The 16,150-nt window shown below is 45.1% G+C and overlaps 1 protein-coding gene across 1 annotated transcript in view; it reads left to right on the top strand.

Annotated features, from left to right (window-relative positions):
• The window catches only part of MCUR1 (mitochondrial calcium uniporter regulator 1), a 44,990-nt gene that overhangs the window by 17,370 nt on the left and 11,470 nt on the right, over positions 1-16,150 (top strand). The gene's annotated exons all lie outside the window — the stretch shown is intronic.

The following is a 16,150-nucleotide window of genomic DNA, read 5'->3' as shown; positions in this document are numbered from 1 at the left end:
TGACATCCTGTTCTGTTTATAGATGAAAGCAGGTTCACACTAAACACTAGTGATAATCGGGAAAGGGTCTGGTGAACATCATCCAGCATGATTCATTTAGTGGTGGGTCAGTAATGATTTATTGAGGCATATCTTTGAAGGGTATCAAAACCTTCCAGATGATCGTGAATGGTTCTGTTGCTGCTGGTAGGTACTGGGATGAAATTCTCAGAGCTATAGTCAGACTTTTTGCTTGTGCAATTGGACCCTGGGTTCCCCCTTGTGCAGGTAGTGCATGGCTTCATATGGCCGGAGTGTGTAGGAATTTCCTGGATGATGAAGGCATTCATGTCACTGACAGTCCTTCACATTCTCTATACCGGCCTGAATCCAGTTGAGAACATCTGAGACACTATGTACTAGTGCCTCCGACACCGCCAATTTTCACCACAGACTGCCTAGGAGCTCACTGATGACCTTACCCAGGTCTGCTATGGGATCCACCAGAACACCATCCTCTGTCTCATCAGGAGCATGCCCAAATATTGTCGGGAATACATTTAGATATGTAGTGGCTGTACACACTACTGAGTTACATTATGAATTGCGGTAATAAAATTTTAATCTGCCTGTGATTTATTTCAATTTTTACTTTGATTTTTGGCGTTGGAATCCAGCCCTCATCTGGCTCATGATTTTGTTTCCAATCCACTGCTCTCAGTGAATCTCACAAATTATATCGGTAACGATTTTCAACTTGAATCTTTTGTTCAAGACCTGATGTGTGAACAAAGTGTTCCCTTAATTTTTTTGAGCAGTGTATATGTAATAAAAGGTTGCTGAAACTCAGCCAGCGCTGCACATTTCAACCAGAATATTTCTCATGCATTTATGCTGGTCCACGAAATAAAATATTATTTTCTGGGCTTTATGATAAAGCGAATTTAAGAATATTAAAGTCAACCACCCCTTTGTACAAGTTTCAGGGAAGTAAGAATGTATTAGTTTGCTCAAAATAGCAGACTTTGCAATATTGTTTTACAGAGAAATGAATTCTTGCCCCCGCAGTCAATTTTCATTTTTATGTTCGCATCTTTCCCTCCCTTTCCAAGACTCATAACATTTTTATTTTTACGTTGATATAGCCGTATGTGAACTTGTTTTATTGTGGCACAAGCTGTAATTTTGAATGATACCAACAATTTTACCATACAATACACTGGAAAACAAGAAAAATATTCTGAATAAGATGAAATAGGGAGGGGGGGTGGGATGCAATCCCATCATGTTTTTGGGAGATTTTGTTTTTATGGTTCATTGTGACATGGAAGCATGATTCTTCAGGTCAGTATGATTACAGTGATACCAAATGTGTTTATTTTTTGTGATTTCTTTATTTTTATTAGGGAAATAAATGTGAGGAATACATTTTTTTCGGATATTTTTAAAAACTTTTTTCACATTTTTTTAACTTGTGGCTGTCAGAGAATAAACAGGTTCACATAGCTTGGCTAAGTAAATTGATATACTGTATTTTGCGTATTATAAGACGCACCAGTTTATAAAACGCACCCCAAATTTTGGGGAAGAAAATAATGTTTTTTGATAAACCGGTGCGTATTATAATCAGCTTACCTGGGGGGCGGCTTTGGTAGAGCGGGGTCCCAGGGTTGCCACTGGCTGAGGCCGGATATGCTGCGAGGTGCCCGAGATGCGGACGGGGTGCCGGACATGCTGCGGGGTCAGGACGGAGTGATCGGAGACGGCTGTGGGCCCCATGCTGTCTCCCAAGTTCTGCGCTGGAGGTGTCTGGTGGAGCGGGGGCTCCGCCGGCATCTTGTGGCATCCGGAGCCCTGCACCTTCCATACTGTTCTATGCTATGGACCCCGGGAAAATGGCCGCCGGAGGCGGCTCATGCTCGGAGTGAGATCTCTGCGCCGAGATCTCGTCTCTCCTCGACTCCAGCGCAGAACTTGGGAGACAGCATGGGGCCCGCAGCCGCCTCCGAACACTCCGTCCTGATCCCACAGCATCTCCGGCACCCCGTCCGCATCTCCGAGACCCGCTCCACTGCAGCCGGTAAGGTGATTTCGCTTTCTAAGACGCACCCCTATTTTCCCCCCAAATCTGGAGGGAAAAGTGCGTCTTATAAAGCGAAGAATACGGTAGTTTACTTAAGTGAACGAGGTATACAATACAAAGACAAAAAAACCTATAAGGTATCAAAAGGCTTAGCGCTATCAAAAGTGTTCATCAAATAAGACAAGTCTCTTCTTATCTAAGGGAGCCCCTGTTGTAACTTAGAATACCAAACTTCAGAAGTAGACTTGCCCAGGGTCCACTGTCTATGTTCCAAGTAAGCTCAACCCATTGTCTCAAACCAACATGTACATCATTGTGGCTTATAACCGATTTAGAACACCCAGTTAATATCATTTATTGGGTATTTGCTTAGGTCATGAGTAGTGATGAGCGAGCACTAAAATGCTCGAGTGGAGCAAATTGGAATGCTCGAGTGCTCGGTCCGAGCAACGAGCTCAATGTAAGTCTATGGGAAACTCGAGCGTTTTTCCGGCGGCCCCCCCCGGCGGTCTGCAGGGGACCTAAAATTCTGGGCTGTGAAGTCGATAAGCCAAACCTCCGACCCCAGCTCCTCAATTGCCATGACTCCGACTCCCTCATACGTGGCTCATGTGTAAGTGATAAATTTACTATAGCCCAGATTCATCTCGGCTAAAAGTCTTAGACCCTTAGATCAGGAATAGGACAGACATTTATAGAACATTTCATAACTTTCCCAAATTCTTATGAAAAAATATTCCCCACGAACTGCATTGAACTACTGTACCCAATTTATTATGTGTTTTAGGAGTCGGTCCATTTTATACAGACTCTGACTCCACAGCCCTGCTGAAAATTGCCCAAATCGATGGGAAATGTTACTGCTGTGAACAATGTTGTCAGAGTATTACGCCACTTTTACGGACTCACAATAAAACATACAAAAACGAAACCAAAATGGATTTTCCTGGGGAAAATGTTAAGGAACATCCTTTCCAGGGTAATGACTTGTATATAAGGCAAAATAAATATACAAAAGCAAAAATGCTCCTCCACACCTTGGGCTATGTTCACAAGTAGCGTTTTTGATGCGTTTTTGCACTTTTGCATTGCTTTCAAAGGTGAAAAATACATTCACCGGTAAATGTCATTTAAACATTTTACAACCTTATCTGGCCATGTGGTGTGTGAGACATGATCAGACACATCCATACAGTGGAAAAAGACATGGAAACAGCATGGGGAAGACCCCTGGAAGCTTCTGACTCCCAGGTCACTGCCTAAAACCGTGTTCATCAGACATGATCCTATATTACTGCGGTAATAATACCGACATTTTTGGTAACGTGACAAATATTAACTCCATTTAAAATGGGCAAGGGACAGGGAAGTGGATGTAATGGTGATGGTGCACGCCGAGGCTGTGGGCAAGATGAAGCTGTGCCTGCTGAGGGAGCACAACAAAAACCCACATGATGTCGAACTACCTTCCTGTCCCAATTTCTAGGGGGCCGGGGAACACCACTCTTAGCGGCAGAGCAGTTTGAAAAGGTTGTTGGTTGGATAGCAGATAATGAGATAATGCTTCCAGTCAGTTTGCCACCACCACCTCCCTGTCTTCCAAATAGTCCAGTCTCAGTAGCCGTGAGTCTGGACCGCATTATTATTATTACTTAAGCACCATTTATCCCATGGCGCTTAACATGTGAAAAAGGGGGTATACATCACAAAAACAATTACAATAATCTTGAACAAAAATGTGACAGTGACTGCTACAGGAGAAGAGAGGACCCTGCCCGCGAGGGCTCACAGTCTACAAGGGATGGGTGAGAATAGAGTAGGTGAGGATAGAGCTGGTCGTGCAGCGGTATGGTGGAGCGAGGGTTACTTCTGGTTGTACGCTTGTCGGAAGAGGTGAGTCTTCAGGTACCTTTTGAAGGTTGGATGCACGGGAAAAATCATGTATGCGATTGTGGGAAGAGGAGATAAAAGGGGAGTAGAGAAGGAGATCTTGTGAGGATCGGAGGTTGCGTGCAGTTAAGTACCGGGAGACTAGGTCACAGATGTATGGAGGAGACAGGTTGTGGATGACTTTGAATGCCAAGGTTAAGGTTTTGAACTGGAGTCTCTGGGCAATAAGGAGCCAGTGAAGGGATTGACAGAGAGGAGAGGCCAGGGAATAGTGAGGGGACAGGTGGATTAGTCGGACAACAGAGTTTAGGATAGATTGGAGGAATGCTAGAGTGTTAAAAGGGAGGCCACAGAGCAGGAGGTTGCAGTCATCGAGACAGGAGATGATGAGGGCGTGCACTAGTGTTTTTGTAGATTTGTGGTTGAGGAATTTGCGGATCCGGGAGATTTTTTTTTTTACTTGGAGTCGGCATACTCCTCACCCTGATCCTCCTTCCTCCCACCATTCCGAGTGCCCTGAGACAACTGATCCCACACTTGGACACTCCGATGAGCTGTTTTGTTTATCTTTCCATTTATAGATTCTAGCCTCTCGCTCGGTCCGCTCAGAAGTGGAAAGAGCTTGGATATGTGGTTTGAAGGAGAGATTAGAGTCCAGGGTTACCCCAAGAGCTGTTCACTTTTCCATTGATAGATTCGGGCTTCTCGCCCGGCCAGCTTCAAGCAGGGCAACAGAAGATCGCATGTAGCTATTTGAGCAGCCATGGTCACCTGAAGGTGATGGTGGGATTGTGCAATTACTGTCGCAAGAGGTGGATAATGAGACACAATGGACAGAAAGTCAGGAGGGAGGACCAGGGTGCGGAAGTGGAAGACGAAGCAGTGGACGATAGTCACTGACCAAACCTGGCAAGGAGACCTGCACAGCGAGGACAGCAGCACACGGGGGAGGGAGACGTAGCACCACAACAGGCAGGAACAAGCAGTGTGGTGGCCACAGACACAAGGCTGGCAACTGTTCCCCGGAACACCAACACGACGGAAGTTGCCAGTACAACTGTCAGGTCTTCCCAAGTATGGTTCTTTTTTAAAGACTGTTGTTTAGATAACCCCAAAAAGGCCATTTGCAACATCTGCCAGGCCAGCATCATCAAGAGCACCAAAACTACCAGCATGACCACCACCAGCATGCTCAGGCATATAACAGCAAAGCATCCGACTAGCTGGGCAGAACGCCAAGGTCCAGAAACAGTGTCTGCAGGTGACACCACTGCCTCTTCTGCTGTTGTGCGTGCACACCAATCCCCTGTCCATGGCACATGCAAAGATGCCTCCCGTCCTGCACCTGTCGTTGCAGACTTGCAACCATCACCGTCCACGTCCTTGTGCCAGCGCAGCGTTCAGTTGTCTCTACCCCAGTTCTTGGAATGCAAGTGCAAGTATGCAGCCAACCACCCACCCACCCACAGGCTGCAATAGAAATATTGCCTCTTAGGCTCGTGGAGGCGGAAGCTTTCCATAACCTCAAGGCGGCGTCCGGGTGTCCATACTCTGTCCCCAGCCGCCACTATTTCTCCCGGTATCGTCTCCCCCTTCCGCAAGCGCGGGTCCTAAAACATTACCCGTGCCCTCCCCAGTGCACTTAGTGGGAAGGACCGCCTAACCACAAACACGTGGACAAGTGAATGTGGCCAGGGACGGTACATCTCACTGACGCATTCCACTGGGTTAATATTGTGGAAGCCGGGACCCTGGGATGGAACACGTCCTCCAGACGCAGAGGATTGCGGGCCCTTGGTCAATCAAGCTTCACCACAATGTTCAGAAGGTAGACAGCAGCAGTGGTTGGTCTCCTAGACAACGAGCAAATTATTCATGATGGATCATCCATCTCCTTAGCTTTGTGTTACTTGGAATGCGTGCGCAAGTAAGCAAGCCAACCACCCACCCACGCCACATTTTTGCACGGCTTGCTTGCACTTGAAATGTTGCCTTTTAGGCTTGTGGAGGCAGAAGCTTTTCACAACCTCATGGCGGCGGCCGGGTGTCCATACTCTGTCCCCAGCCGCCACTATTTCTCCCGGTATCGTCTCCGCCTTCCCAAGCGCAGGTCCCAGAACATTACCCATGACCTCCCCAGTGCACTTAGTAGGAAGGACCGCCTAACCACAAACATGTGGACAAGTGAATGTGGCCAGGGAAGTTACATCTCACTGACGCATTCCACTGGGTTAATATTGTGGAAGCCTTGACCCAGTGGGACCCTGGGACGGAACACGTCCTCCCGACAGAGGATTGAGGGCCCTGGGTCAATCAGGGTTGCCCCGACATTCTACAGCTGCTGCACCACCTCCTCCTCTTCAGCCTCCATCTCGATCACTTGATTAATTTTTTCAGGAGATATTCCAGATTATGTACTTATGTTGTGTGTGCCAATAACAATAAGCAGGATTGTATGCTTAGGCGACAAACCACACACCGTTAAAGAGTTGTTGTAAGCTGTATCAGAGAACCTGGTAGCGGCTCTGAAGCTAGGCAAGCTTGCACACGTACCTTGCCCGGATCTGCCAGAGCGGCTTGTGAAAGTACGCCGCGTGTGTGCCCATTTCAGAAAGTCAGCTACAGCTTCTGCTGCCCTGGCAGGGCTTCAGCAGCGTTTGCAGCTTTCAGCTCACTGACTGGTGTGCGATGTAACCACGCGTTGGAAATCAACGTTTAGATGTTTGGAATGATTTTGAGCAGCAGAGAGTAGTTGTCGAGTACCAGCTTCAACACGTCCGTCGGCATTCAGGTCAGCCTCGGTACATAAGAGCTGATGAGTGGGCATGGATGTCTGACATCTGTGCCGTCCTCCAAAACTTTGAGGACTCCACCAAGATGGTGAGCGGCGATGACGCCATAATTACCGTCACCATTCCGCTTCTCTCTCTACTGAAACGCTCGCTGTTCACAATTAAAGAGGAGGAATTGCAGGCGGCGCAATGAACTATACAGGGTGATGCTACTCGGACCAGCCTCATTTCATCTCAACGCAGATTGGGTGATAATGAGGAGACGGAGGAGGAAGAGAACATGGACAGTCGTCCTCTTGGTGAGAACAGGGAAGTCTTGGCTGTTGGCAGTCTGGCACACATGGCCGACTTTATGTTCCGCTGCCTTTACCATGACCATCGCGTTGTACGCATTTTGGGCATTACAGAAAACTGGCACGGCACAAGAGAATTCTTGGAGACTGAAGTGTAAGGTTCTGATTAAGGAGGATGTCAGTCTTGGATCAGTTGCAGAACGGAGGGCATGGGAGGGGTGATGCACAGAAATGAGGGATGAGATATAGGGCGGTGCAGAACTGTGGAAAGCTTGGTGGGAGATGAGTTTGTATTGTATTCTGTAGTAATTGATTGTTTAACCTAACCAGTGCAATGACTGGCACAGGGTAGAGGCGAAGCAGCTTGATAGAAATACGACCCTGGCTGCTGCATTCAGAAGGGATTGGAGAGGAGACAGTTTGTTTAGAGGGAGACCGATTGGAAGAGAGTTGCAGTAGTGAATATGAGCGACAATAAGAGTTTTTGCCTTATCAAAGGTGAGACAAGATCTAATTCTGGAGGTGTTTTTAAGGTGTAGGTGACATAAGCGAGTGAGTGATTTTCCATGTTGAATAAAGGAAAGTTGTCCTTTCAAATATTACTCCAAGACAGCAGGCGTGCCGAATAGGAGTTATGGTGGCACCACCTAAAGGAAATTGCAAAGTCATGTATAGGTAGGTTAGTAGAGGGAGAAACCGAAGGAGTTCATTTTTGGAGATATTAAGTTCAGGCTCTTGTTGAAGAATTATAACAAAAAAAAAATTCCCATCTGACAGCGCTGGCGGCAGAGGTCACAGTTAGACAGTTCATTGGACAAACAAGGAGTACAAGCGAGGGAGACACAAACCAGATGCAGCAGAGGCAGAAGAACGCTGTTAAAGGTCTGGGACAGTTTTCTCAGACCCTCCCAGCGCCCAGACCCTGATACACTGGGTACGCTGACAAGGAGGGAAACGTGTTGGAAGATGTCAAAGGAGTACCCTGGCGATCATACCAGCATCCTCCATGATTCCTCTCTGTCTCTGTGCCTTACAACTGTTGTTTATCCAAGCTGGACATGTGGCATGAACTTTCTCTCTACGCCTTGGAGGTCCTGGCCGCTAGCGTTTTGTCAGAGATGGTTTTTAGTGCCGTCAGGGCACTATAACTGATAAAACTGATAGGCGCATCCGCCTGTCAACTGAAAATGCTGACAGGCTGACTCTTTTTTTATGAAAATGAACACGGGCTGGATTGGGCCAGACTTCTCAACACCACCAGATGATGGCATCAAACATAAACTCAAATCCAGTAGTTATTTTTTTGGTGGTCTATTCAGGAACTGTTCTATTTTATGTCGCTCTCCTCCTTTTCCTCATCCACCACCACCATATCTCCAGGGTGACTGTGATGCAACACCCACATAATTTTTTTATGGGTGTTTCTGATTAGAGACGAGCAAATATTTCAATATTCGTTTCAGATTACAATCGCCGTTTTGGCAATATTCGCCAATGTAATTATCGAATATTCGCTGAACGCCGTTGGATTCAATGGGTGGCAAAAGCAAACACATACACAACACCTACAAACGGGACCAAAAGCTGCCAAAGCACATCAATTTAGGGGCAGACACCAGGAAAGTGCTATCAATTGACCAGAGTACAAGTAGTATAATTATTATTTATTATTATAGCGCCATTTATTCCATTGCGCTTTACATGTGAAAAGAGGTCACTGACTGGTACAAGAGCAGAGAGGACCCTGCCCGTAAGGGCACACAAACAGTCTATAAGGGATGGGTGAGGATACAGTAGGTGAGGGTACAGCTGGTCGTCCAACGGTATGGTGGAGCAAGGGTTGCTGCAGAGTGTAGGCTTGTCAGAAGAGCTGGGTCTTCAGCTTCCTTTTAAAGGTTTCAACCTTAGGCAAGAGTCTGATATGTTGGGATACTGAGTTCAAGAGTAGAAGGGATGCATAGGAAAATTCTTGTATGCGATTGTGGAAAGAGAAGATAAGACGGGAGTAGAGAAGGAGATCTTGTGAGGATCGGAGGTTGCGTGCAGGTATGTACTGGGAGACTAGGTCACAGATACAGTACAGACCAAAAGTTTGGACACACCTTTTCATTTAAAGATTTTTCTGTATTTTCATGACTGAAAATTGTACATTCACACTGAAGGCATCAAAACTATGAATTAACATATGTGGAATTATATACTAACAAAAAGGTGTGAAACAACTGAAAATATGTCTTATATTCTAGGTTCTTCAAAGTAGCCACCTTTTGCTTTGATGACTGCTTTGCACACTCTTGGCATTCTCTTGATGAGCTTCAAGAGGTAGTCACCGGAAATGGTCTTCCAACAATCTTGAAGGAGTTCCCAAAGATGCTTAGCACTTGTTGGCCGTTTTGCCTTCACTCTGCGGTCCAGCTCACACCAAACCATCTAGATTGGGTTCAGGTCTGGTGACTGTGGAGGCCAGGTCATCTGGTGTAGCACCCCATCACTCTCCCACTTGGTCAAATAGCCCTTACACAGCCTGGAGGTGTGTTTGGGGTCATTGTCCTGTTGAAAAATAAATGATGGTCCAACTAAACGCAAACCGGATGGAATAGCATGCTGCTGCAAGATCCTGTGGTAGCCATGCTAGTTCAGTATGCCTTCAATTTTGAATAAATCCCCAACAGTGTCACCAGCAAAGCACCCCCACACCATCACACCTCCTCCTCCATGCTTCACGGTGGGAACCAGGCATGTAGAGTCCATCAGTTCACCTTTTCTGCGTCGCACAAAGACACGGTGGTTGGAACCAAAGATCTTAAATTTGGACTCATCAGACCAAAGCACAGATTTGTCTCCTCTTAACAGTTGTTGAAGAGATGTGTCTGCTGCTAGAACTCTGTGTGGCATTGACCTGGTCTCTAATCTGAGCTGCTGTTAATCTGCGATTTCTGAGGCTGGTGACTTGGATAAACTTATCCTCAGAAGCAGAGGTGACTCTTGGTCTTCCTTTCCTGGGGCGATCCTCATGTGAGCCAGTTTCTTTGTAGCGCTTGATGGTTTTTGCAACTTCACTTGGGGACACTTTCAAAGTTTTCCCAATTTTTTCGCACTGACTGATCTTCATTTCTTAAAGTAATGATGGCCACTCTTTTTTCTTTACTTAGCTACTTTTTTCTTGCCATAATACAAATTTTAACAGTCTATTCAGTAGGACTATCAGCTGTGTATCCACCAGACGTCTGCACAACACAACTGATGGTCCCAACCCCATTTATAAGGCAAGAAATCCCACTTATTAAACCAGACAGGGCACACCTGTGAAGTGAAAACCATTTCCGGTGACTACCTCTTGAAGCTCATCAAGAGAATGCCAAGAGTGTGCAAAGCAGTCATCAAAGCAAAAGGTGGCTACTTTGAAGAACCTAGAATATAAGACATATTTTCAGTTGTTTCACACTTTTTTGTTAATTATCTAATTTCACATGTGTTAATTCATAGTTTTGATGCCTTCAGTGTGAATGTACAATTTTCATAGTCATGAAAATACAGAAAAATCTTTAAATGAGAAGGTGTGTCCAAACTTTTGGTCTGTACTGTATATGGAGGAGACATGTTGTGGATGGCTTTGCATGTCATGGTTACAGTTTTGAACTGAAGTCTCTGGCCAATGGGGAGCCAGTGAAGGGATCTTATAGATTGCTGGAGCAAGTAAACAATATAAAAGCAGCCATAGAGTGTCCGGGAACCTTCCCACAGACTTTTCTTAGCCAGGGCTGCTTTTCGGCAGGGTTGGACGGGCCCACCAGAGAACCGAAGACTCCTCCGGTGGGCCCTGGCTTCTCCTTCAGGAGAGTTCACAGTGCAAACTTTGCAGGTTGTGATGATGATAGAACCCACCATCACTTTAGCTTACTGCTGGTACTTTTCTGTGGGAATCCGCTTGCCTCCAACCAGCCTGGAATATTTCCAGTGGTTTGGTATTGGCACCCAGTACCTGAAGTGAAGCCATTCACAATATCCTTCTCAGGAATTTTATTTGGTAGACGGAGTGGCTGCCCAAATACATTAGTTTCTCACAAAGGAGCTGAAGATACTGAGTGGCAGTAGGTGCAAGTTTCTCCAACATGTTAGATATCAGAGGGATAACAGAGAGGGCAGCACAGTGGCTCAGTGGCTGAAGCCTTGCAGCACTGGGGTCCTGGGTTTAAATCCCACCAAGGACAACATCTACAAGGATTTTGTATGTTCTCCCCATGTTTGCGTGGGGCCTCAGTAAAAAAGCAGCCATAGAGTGTCCAGGAACCTTGACACAAACTTTTCTTAGCCAGGGTTGCTTCTCGGCAGGGTTGGACGGGCCCACCAGAGAATCCTCGGATGGGCCCTGGCTTCTCCATCAGGAGAGTTCATGATAGCCCAAACTTTGCAGCTGCTATGGGGCTCTTAAGCAGGGGAGAAAGGTGGGCCCTCAGAATCAAATCCTCTGGTGGGCCCAATGTTCTTCAGTCTGACACTGCTTCTCGGTGAGAGTTGTATTTCACCACAGCCATATTCTTTAGCTCGGTGAAAGGACTGGCATAGAGGGAAACCGTATCTACTCCGGCTGTCATTTCTCCGTCACCAGGTTCCGGCCATTGTCACACACAACCATGCCTGGCTGTATGTTCAGTTACAGATTTCAACAACTCTGCGTCGGTGGGCGGTTTGTCACCTAAGCATTAAGCATATTATCTTCAGCACAGCCTGTTGCCGCTTGGCCAAGGTAGTGCTGCAGTGCTTCCAGCTTGTGACTGATGTGGTAATTTCAGAGATGGAGGCCGAACAAGAGGAGGAGGTGCAGGAGCTGAACAATGTAATTTACATTGAGGTTACATTGACGAGTCCGGTTTATATACTAAAGAAAGATCCTACTGTGTTTTGTTTTTTTTTAAATCAAATATTTTTTTATTGTTAAAACTTTTTTTGTAACACAACAGCGAAACAAATAAAACAACCCAACCAAAGAAGGGACCCAATCCCTATTCTGTCCCTCCCCCACAACACATTGTCCTTTCAAACAAAATCCAACTGTGTTTTTACTTATTTATTTTTTACGTCTCTCCAAATGTGTATTGAAATGTGTCCTAATTTTTGGCAGCCCTTGAAATTGCTGCATATGCAATAACCGTTTAGGAGACACACTCCTTAATAATGGGAAGGACAATTCAAATAGATTCTATATTTTAGAATATTAACTGTCTTATCTGAAATTCTTTTACGGGTGAGGTATCGCAGTATGGATAGCGTATTACACCGATCCAGCCAGGTATTATTGCTTTATACTGCGTGCTGCTGGTGCTGCCCAATTTTTTTTAAAATCTTTTCTATTCCCTATCGATAACGCGGTGTTAGATGCATTTACAATAGGGACCAGTGCTGCTAGGTGGTATCACCAGCAACAGATGAGTGTTCAATCTGGTCGCATCAGTGTCTTCCACAGACCATAACTTTTTTTTTTTTTTATTTATTTATTTGGCCTTATATACAAGTCATTATCCTAGAAAGACTGTTTCTTAGCATTTTTTCCATTTTAGCTTGTTTTTTGTATGTTTTTTTTGTCAGTCCGTAAAAGTGGCGTAATATTCTGACAACATTGTTCACAGATATGCTATTGAATAGATTTGAACCCACAACTGAAATACTTTAAATGGAGTGTAATATTATTTGACACCCTCACAAAAATTGCTGGATTATTAGTACAGTCATATGGGATAACGTCTAATGGCCACGGTTTCAGGCAGTCGCCTAATAGTATGGTATTTGTCAGCGACCAAGTGTCAATTGGTTCAACAAAACACAGGTGGCTAACTTTAAATGGAGTGGAATATTTGCCACGCTCCACAAAATTTCTGTATTATTACAGCAGTCATATGGATCACGTGCATCTGATCATTGAAAAAAGTTTCTCTGCTTCCACAATACGGTAATGTGAATAAAAGTAAAAAAATCTGGCTGTATTCTGCGAACAAGCAAATGGAGCAGTAAAATGGTGTACACTGACACACTGCAAGAAGCTGTAAATGGAAGCCAATATTTTCCACATTCACTACAAATTTCTGGATTTTTATCGCTGTAATATGGAAAAGATCTGGCTGTATTCTGCAGTGCTAACAAGCAAATGGAGCAGAAAAATGGTGTACTCTGGATTGCTTTTTAAGCAAACAATCAGGATTAAGATAAAAAAATTGAGCCCTGGCACTTGATATCTGGGGCTATGTCTACAAATATCTGTCACAGCAGGATCAGTCAGAACATGCAATAGACCCTCTTGTGCTGTATACGCTGTCTGCCACAAACCCTGCCTGCCTTATTTTTAAGCAAATAACCAGGATTAAGATAAAAAAAAAAGAGTCATGGCCCCTGATATCTGGGGCTATGTCTACAAATATCTGTCACAGCAGGATCAGTCAGAACGTGCAATGGACCCTCTTGTGCTGTATACACTGCAGCCTGCCACATACCCTGCCTGCCGAACTCCTGCTATCACCACTGAATATATGCAGCTGGATTAGTCCTCAGAAGGACTGTTAGTTCAGATGGATATATAGATATGCTGTGGAATACTTTTACTAACTATAAACAAGCAAATCTCTCCCTGACTCAGCAGCAGCTCTCCCTACTCTGCCTGTTTCCGGGGGTAGACTGTGACGGCCATAGCATCACCGGGTCTTAAATAGACCCAATGGCGCTGTGCGGCCAGCCAATCACTGTAATGCCACAACCAACATGGCTATGGCATTACAGTGTGTGGCAAGCAATCACTGCATCTCCATTGACTCTCTAAAGAGTGCCAAACATGCAGGGTTGCCGATACCCTCTTTTTGTTTTCATAAATGATCCATACACCTGATGAAGGAGCGTTTGATATGTTTACAAGGGCTGATAATCGGAAACGATTGATCTTTACAAACTCTTGTTCACCAATTGTTGGTTCATGTAAATACACCTTAAAAAGTCATATTGGATATGTGCTTACAAGAAACACCGTAATGACGGCCTTCTAAACATAAGTTCTTAAATGTAGTTCAGCACAATGAATCACACACTCTAATTTCATAGATTGTTTAATGAAGATTATTATTGCCGCACCTTGGAACGTGGCGGATTCAAAACACGCTTATCCGGTTTAATATCATCATATGAGGAGGTTGCGGCCTGAGGCAGCACTATAATAATTTGATATGTGATACTTGCATTCCTCTGTGTTGAACTGCATTCCACATTTTCAACACAAATGTAATATTTCATAGCACTACATGTTGGAGGTCATTTTGAATCCGATTCCTACAGTTTTTTGGTCCACTTTCCCTACGAGACTGCTCCATTTCTCTCAGGTACCAGGTACGCTAGGTGGCTCCTCGCATCTTGAAGCTTGAGATTTTTTTGCGCATAGGAAAATCTTTTAGCTCAAGTTTTGAGATGACTTCACCATTTTGCTAATCTAATAACACGACTTACAAGCTCTGCAGTTTAATTGGCCTTCTATAATCACTTACAGGATATGGGTTTTCAGAGGTTTCTTTAAAGTGCTCTTATCTGATCCTTTATACAACAATTCAATATATACCAAGGATATCCACAATGTCATTATGGATTTACATGCTGTCCCTGACTAGTCAACCCTATCCGAAACAAGCGTGTAGGAATGTTTAATTCACTGATCTGTCAGGTCAAACAATGAAGTGATCCTTTCTTGAAAACTTGTATTTTTAAATATTGATCTCTGCAGAAGACACAGAAAAGAATAGTTAAATTAAAGTGACTGCTTTTGGCTGGTTGCATGAATGCATGTTATTGCAAAGTAATAGTTATCTGAAGCATAGTCATGTCCAGTGTATTTCTGAGGAATTCTCTGCCCCTGCCTCTCTCTGCTCTTCTCAAGAGTTACTGACTGCTGTGTATCTGCATACATCCACACACAGAATCTGCTTTATTCATTGAGAGCTCCTATTAGTCAAACAGTCCAATATTTTTTGTCAATCGGACAAATAAAAAAACTGACTTGTTGAAAAAATTTGCTGCCATTTACCAGTGCAACATAGTGTAAACTCTATAAGGTCATATAACATACTGTAAATATATTATAATCCAGATCTCAGAATAAAAGTAAGGTGCCTATGGCTCTGACTTTGAGGCTATGTCCACACGAAGCGTTTTTGATGCGTTTTCGCTGCGATTTTTCCGCCGCGAAAGCGCTGCAAAAACGCTTGTTAATAGGTCTGCCAGCTATAGCAGTGCTAATCCTGATGTGCTGTGCACATGATGCGGAAATTTCCGCTCAGGATTGGCATTGCGGAAAAAAACGCAGCATGACCATTATGCCCAGCGTTTCCCGCCCATTGACTTTAAAGGGATTGTCCGGTACTTTAAAAAAAATGCCAGTGTTTTAATGATAAATACAACCTTCTTTCTAATTACCTTGCGCTGTTGATAGCGCCACTCACAGGCAGTATCAGTGGCTGCTCACAGGCATCACGTGACCCCGCGCTGACGTCACGACAAGTGAGGCGTGACTCAGCGCTGGGGACCACGCACTTTCCCAGTGAATGAGGACAGGGAGAGCGCGCGGTGGATTCCAGGCGTGACGCAGGGAAATACCCCGCCCACAACCCAGCAGCCACCGGTGGAACGCGTAAGAGGGACCCCCGGCTGCAGACACAACTTGTCGTGACGTCAGCGGATGTCAGTGCCGGCTGCAGCCGGGGGTCACGTGCTGCCTGTGAGCGACCACCGATAGCGCCGCTCACAGGCAGTATCAGCAGCGCAAGGTAATTAGAAAGAAGCTTGTATTTATCATTAAAGCACACTGGCATTTTTTTTTTAAGTACTGGACAACCCCTTTAATTGAAACGTAACAAATCCGCAGGTATAATATTTATACCTGTGGATTTGCTGCATTTCAGTTAAAGCCAATGAGCGGCAAATGAGAGGAGGACTACAACTCCTCTCAAACGACCGCCTCTCCCGCGGCAAGCAATAGTTCTCCTCAGCAGAGCCGGAAACCACCAGCAGCGGGGGGAAAAAAAGTAAAACATAAAAAAAATCCTTACTCACCTGTCCGGCGGCCCCCAGTGTCTTCGGTCCAGACG

The sequence above is a fragment of the Phyllobates terribilis genome, unplaced genomic scaffold, assembly GCF_046119375.1.
Source record: "Phyllobates terribilis strain yellow unplaced genomic scaffold, ASM4611937v1 Scaffold_4__5_contigs__length_816908805, whole genome shotgun sequence".
Taxonomy (NCBI): Eukaryota; Metazoa; Chordata; class Amphibia; order Anura; family Dendrobatidae; genus Phyllobates; species Phyllobates terribilis.
The sequence above is the reverse complement of the archived record's forward strand: the minus strand, read 5'-3'. Positions and strand labels throughout refer to the sequence as shown.